The 6657-nt window shown below is 39.0% G+C and overlaps 1 long non-coding RNA gene across 1 annotated transcript; it reads right to left on the bottom strand.

The window, feature by feature from the left end:
- Window positions 1-419: 419 nt before the first annotated feature.
- Window positions 420-2074, bottom strand: LOC140857847 (uncharacterized). The gene is made up of 3 exons (XR_012141247.1): window positions 1963-2074; window positions 1325-1470; window positions 420-1227 (listed from the first exon to the last, which is right to left on the bottom strand). It is a non-coding gene; the product is annotated as an uncharacterized lncRNA (long non-coding RNA).
- Window positions 2075-6657: the final 4583 nt, after the last annotated feature.

Here is a 6657-nt window from a genome sequence, read left to right as displayed (position 1 = left end):
CTTAATTATCACTCGAACTCATAAATTGCATTCTGCATTTCATACAATAATATCAATATCATAAACCCCAAAATGGATCATCTACCTTAAAAGATTGACATTCATCAAATGTATAAAAGGGGAAAAAAAAAGGAATCGAACCCGACCCCCATCATTAGAGGTATTAGAGAAGTATCTTGGACATATCCAAAAAATATTAAAAAATCTTTTAAAAAGCAACAAAATAAGATGATTTAAAATAAACATTTCTAGAAGCATCTAAGTATGGATTTCAATACATATCCAATGCAGACACAAGGTTATCTGAACCATTCTAACAGATAGGATTCCCCATTCTAGAAGTTTAAGAACTGGTCATGTATTAATTGGTAGGAAGCAAGAGCCTAGCAAGTCCTAGACACATTTACCGTCAACTAACACATCATTCAGAGACCTCTGCAATAAGCTAATGGCGCCATTACACAATACAAAAATGTCAACAGGCTTAGGTAGGTTATAATACCTGATACACAAATGGTGTAACATGAATATTACCCTGCCCATAAACACAACCAAGTCAAACCCGGCCTTTGTTAGGAAAGGATATATGATTCCTGCTTTGCCATTCAATTCTAACCAGTGTTATGCCTTCTATCAAAAACTTGTGAGGGCTAACAATAAAGCAAGTTTCTATCAATGTGAAGGGTGCAAAATGGACAGCTTTCAGTCATCCGATCAATGGATATACCATAACCATGACATTAAATAAGCTGAATTCTCAGTACTAAAGTCAGATCTCTTGAGCCCTGTTTCACCATTCAATTTGAGTAGATTCAAATTTTGCTAGGGGTAGGCACAATTGGAGCATCAGTTAGAAACAAGATGTATAACACCGTGATTCTCTCCTGTAAGGACAGGCGACAGATTAGTAGAACCATGAAGTCGCTATGCGACAATTGTAGATCATTTTTTAGTAAAACTATAATTCTTCAACAGCTATGTTAAAGGTTGTTGATGGGCCCAAGTAGTACATGAAGTAGCTTAAGAATAGAAATGCTGCCAATAATTAAAAATTATAGCAAGCATTACGAAGACATTTAGCTGACTCATTCATGCAATAAAACATTGATATCCTTGTATTTAATTACTTTATCCAATATATACATGGTGTACAACAAACCTTTAGTACAACATGTAAGCATACTGATGTGTCATGTTAGACGAGTTCCATCAACCGCTGTGAAACATCTGCAATGCAAACAGTGAAATTGAAAAATGGTGCTTACAATGTGATGAATAAAGAAGGTCAGCAGCATGCTCAAACTATAGAAAATAACTCCACTACCTTGAAGAATGGATGGTGTTGTCTGGAATTCATGCCAGAAACTCTGATGAAAGGCAAGATCATAATTTAGGAACTTGGCAGCAAGGAATGCAGTCCCAGCAGCAATATGAGGGGGCTTAAATTGAAGCCAAAGTGAACTCCGAAGTCTGCAATAAAATAAAAACATTGAAAGAGATATATCAGATTATAAAGGAAAGAATCAAACAAAAATTGAGGATAATAAACTTAATCGGCAAACCACCCTTCCGCAACAATGCTTTGTTAATTGGGAAAAAAATATCGGATATTTTACAAATGAACACTTTGTTAAGGTAACAATCTATGAATAACATGTCGTGTCTTTGCTGTTTCTCAGGGAGGTCTGAAATTCTTTCTGAAAAAGTCAAAGGGGTCTTAAAATATAATGCTTTTAGCATTTAGTATCCAAATGTCAATATATCAGCTGGTTTGCAAAAGAAAAATAAAGAAAATCAGTAAAAGAAGTTTTTTTCCTGAATAAAGAGAAGTTAAAAAGAAGCCACCTGCCTTTAATTAATATAGATAGAAGGACTACGTCAAAGAACGATGGACACAAAATACAAGCCGTCAACACAACAAATCAACAATGGATCAAACACGAAAAACCTATGTTATCACACCTCCAACACCAAATCAATAATGGGCGGCGATATTCCCTGCCGGTCGGAATTTCAGGAGGACCGCGTCGAACAGGGGTTCCTCCCCTTCTTTACTTCGTTTTTTCTTTTTGCCCTTTTTTTCCGTCGAATGGGACAGCATCTTGGACCCTGGTTGCCTTGGTAACAGCCCAAAGGCTGTCTCCTCCGCCCAGAAATTCTTTGTGCACCGCGAGCGGCATAGAAAATCTGACGTGGAGCACGTTATCCGATTGATCCATGTCATCATTATTTTTCAATATATATGTTATAGTCCAAAAAAAAAAAAAAAACCCAGGTCAAACAAAGCCCAGTCCAGCAGACCTAGCCCAAAAAAAAAAAAAAAATAAGAAAATCAAAAACCAAGAAGAAGACTCCCGATAGGAGTCTTCTTCTCCGACGAGACCGGACAAAATCAGGACTCCTAGGAACCCTCGGAGTCCTAGGGTTCCCTATAAGAAGACCCCCTCCCCCTTGAGACCAAACATCGGCCTCCTCCCTCTCTCTTTCTCTCCGATTTTCTCGAATTAGAGCCGCGGACACCGCTTTGTCTTCACCGTGACTGCTCTCCGACGAAGTCATCGAAGGTCAAGGTAAGCCTTCCTCCTTTTCCTCCCTTCCTTCCTCTTCCTCCCATGCCTTGTGCGCGGCTGCCGGTGACGAGCGTCGCCGATTTTCGGTCGGAAAAAAGACTCGGTTTTTGGACCTCTTTTTCCTTGAATTTTCCGGCGCCGGCGATCGTAATCAACCGCCGGCCACGCTCCTCCGTGACCGGGGGAGTGGCCCCTGTCTGCCGCCGGCCTCCGCCGCGGTGGCTGTGGCCTGAACGGCCCGGCAAAAGGAGGGGATGCCGGTCTCCTGTTCCGGCGCGGGAAGAGCCAAGAAGAAGAAGAAGAAAAAGAAAAGAAAAGAAAAAGAAAAGAAAAGAAGAAAAAGAAAAGAAAAGAAAAAGAAAAGAAAAAAAGAAAAAAGAAGAAAAAAAAAAAAAGAAAAGAAAAAGAAGAAAAAGAAGAAGAAAAAAAAAGAGAGAAAAAGAAAAGAAAAGAAAAGGAAAGAAAAGAATAAATATAATAATAATAATAACAAAATATATATATATATACTTATATATATATATATAAATAAATAAATAAATAAATAAAATAAAAAAATGATAAGAGAGAGAGTTTCTCTCTCTCCTCTCTCTTCTTTCAGTCTGAACCCTGACTTTCTCTCTCTGGAATTGGACTTTCTCTCTCTACTTTCTCTCTCTAGAATTTTCTCTCTCTAAAATTTTCTCTCTCTTGACGGATTTTTTCTCTCTCTAAAGTTATTCCTCTAGAATTAACGAAGTGGAAGGCTTCATTGATGATCTTGATCGAGTATAGGGAAGAGTCTGATTTTAAGTAAGATTTTGATTTTGGGATTTGTTAAATTTAATTTTGAATTAAAATTAATGTAAAAATATAATTTTGGATAATAGGAACGAAAGAATCTCCTACAAGTTAGTCGATCCGTTCATTCAGTACTCCGTGAAAGGTAAGTAATGAATCATCTTTTCGAGATATTTCATATTTATTCTGAAAATAAATAATTATTCTCTGAAAATTATGCATGATTTATGAAATTATGTTTTGAAAGAAAAGTGCTTTTGAAATATTATGGTACGTCGATTTATGCACATGTTTAGTGAAAAATTATGATATATTATGATACAAAGTATTTTGATACAGATCAGATTTATGCTCTCAGCCTAACTATGTTTCAGTGGGCCCCGCCAATGGGGATTATACGTTGGTACTCAGTGGACCCTGCCAGTGGGGGTTGTGCGTTGGTGTTTGTGGACCCTGCCAGTGGGGGTTGTGCGCTGGTATTTGTGGACCCTGCCAGTGGGGGTTGTGCGCTGGTATCATGTGGACCCCGTCAATGGGGGTTAAACGTTGGTCATAGTCAAGGCTGTTGAGTTACGAGTGTTTTGAATCGAATCGGATTTATGATTATATTATATGTGAATATTTGAAAATATTTAATTTGTATTAAATCAGCATGAAATATACTTTTATGTTTATTTGCAGCATTATTCTTGAAAATTATATAATATCTGAAATATCTGGTAGAGATACTTGTTACTTACTGGGCTGTCTAGCTCATTACCTTTCTTTCTATTTTTCAGATTCAGATAATTAATATCGAGCGTGGGACGAAATATTGGGACAGAGCTTTTAGAAGCGAGATTAGCATTGTCAACTTCATTGAACCTAGACCTATTGTTTTATTTTTAGCAAAAATTTTATTGGATGTAAGACATTTGATTTAATTACTTGAATTACAGTTGAATAATAATTATTTGAATTTATTCCGCTGTGATGCATTGATATCGTGATGAGATGCCTTGCATGCTTATGGAGAGAGTTCTTCATGAGTATGCGGCGGTTGCCGCAACCCTTGATTCACAATCTCGGGTCGGGGACGTGACAATTAATATGGTATCAGAGCATAAGTGGATAAATTATGACACATAGAATTTGACATAATATGAGTGTAGGTGGGTAAACATTAGGAATATTGGGACGTTAGAATATGAACATCATAATAAACCCATCCTAACAAATAGATAAATGAATCTAATAAGGTTTTACTACTATAAGGTTATCATGCCTTCCCGTGGAATGACAAGAACTACTCAAAGAATTACAAGAGAGACATCACAACCACGGGATGGTAGCACTCCCCATCCGACCAGTGGCACCCCTCAGGAGGGGAGAGTCGTAGATCCTAATGGGAGTACTTCGAGAGCACGTCAAAAATCAGATATGGCTCAGTTAATGCAGACCCTAATCAGGATGGTACAAACGCAACAACAAATACAGCAGCAAATGTTTGAACAACAGCAGATACAACGAGATACACAACAACATCAGCATCCACCACCACAACATGGAGAGCAACCAGTACAACGGAATAACATTTCAGAATTTAAAAAGCTTGCTCCTCCAGCTTTCAAGGGGACTACTGAACCTTTGGAAGCTGATAACTGGATAATGGAGATGGAGAAGGCTTTCGCTGTCCAAGAGTGTCTTGATGAAGAAAAGATTCGATATGCAGCTTATTTACTACAAGGAGAAGCATACAACTGGTGTCAGCGACTACAGCGCAAGCATGAACAAGACGGTGAAATACTTACCTGGGAAAGATTTCGAATTGCATTCTATTATCAATATTTTCCTCGGAGTATAAGGATCCAGAAAGAGCAAGAGTTTATTTATTTGAAGCAAAAGGGTATGAGTGTGACTGAATATGAAGCAAAATTTACAGAGTTAGCAAAATTTGCTCCGAGATTAGTTGATGGTGAGCAAGAACGTGTTCACAAGTTTGAGATGGGACTGAGAACTGAGATTCGAAAACAAGTGGTTCCATATGAATTGACAACTTATGCAGATGTGGTAAACAAAGCACTGATAATTGAAAGGGAAGTCAATGAAGAACGCATGGAAAGGGAAAGAAAGCAAAGAAAGAGAGCACAATCAAATGATACACAAGGGCAGAATAATAAAAATATCAAAAGATCAGCTAAGGGAGCAGTAGACAATAAGACTCAACAGATTGATGGTGAGCCGTGCTCCAGATGTGGCAAAAATCATGCAGACAAGGATTGCTATTGGAATACAGGTGCTTGCTTCAAATGTGGTCAGAAGGATCATAAAATTTCTAGCTGCCCGCTAAATACTGAAAATCAAGTTGGCCAAAGAACTTATGAAGGACAACATAAGGGTGGTGGACAGATTCCTAAAAATCAGGAAAGAATGTATGCACTTACTCAACAAAATGCACAGGCTTCCAATACAATGGTGACAGGTATGAAAAATTTTGAGGACGAAATTTCTTTTTAGGGGTGAAGAATGTTATAGCCCCAAAAAAAAAACCCAGTCCAAATAAAGCCCAGCCCAGCAGACCTAGCCCAAAAAAAAAAAAATAGGGGAATCAAAAACCGGGAAGAAGACTCCCGATAGGAGTCTTCTTCTCCGGCGAGACCGGGCAAAATCAGGACTCCTAGGAACCCTCGGAGTCCTAGAGTTTCCTATAAGAAGACCCCCTCCCCTTAAGACCGAACATCGGCCTCCTCCCTCTCTCTTTCTCTCCGATTTTCTCGAATTAGAGCCGCAGACACCGCTTTGTCTTCGCCGTGACTGCTCTCCGACGAAGTCACCGGAGGTCAAGGTAAGCCTTCCTCCTTTTCCTCCCTTCCTTCCTCTTCCTCCCATGCCTTGTGCGCGGCTGCCGGCGACGAGCGTCGTCGATTTTCGGTCGGAAAAAAGACTCTGTTTTTGGACCTCTTTTTTCTTGAATTTTCCGACGCCGACGATCGTAATCGACCACCGGCCACGCTCCTCCGTGACCGAGGGAGTGGCCCCTGTCTGCCGCCGGCCTCCGTCGCGGCGGCCGTGGCCTGAACGGCCCGGCAAAAGGAGGGGACGCCGGTCCCCTGTTCCGGCGCGGGAAGAGCCAAGAAGAAGAAGAAGAAGAAAAAGAAAAGAAAAGAAAAAGAAAAGAAAAGAAGAAAAAGAAAAGAAAAGAAAAAGAAAAGAAAAGAAGAAAAAAGAAGAAAAAAAAAGAAAAGAAAAGAAAAAGAAGAAAAAGAAGAAAAAAAAAGGAGAGAAAAAGAAAAGAAAAGAAAAGAAAAGAATAAATATAATAATAATA

Source organism: Elaeis guineensis, chromosome 5, assembly GCF_000442705.2.
Source record: "Elaeis guineensis isolate ETL-2024a chromosome 5, EG11, whole genome shotgun sequence".
NCBI classification, from domain to species: domain Eukaryota; kingdom Viridiplantae; phylum Streptophyta; class Magnoliopsida; order Arecales; family Arecaceae; genus Elaeis; species Elaeis guineensis.
The sequence above is the reverse complement of the archived record's forward strand: the minus strand, read 5'-3'. Positions and strand labels throughout refer to the sequence as shown.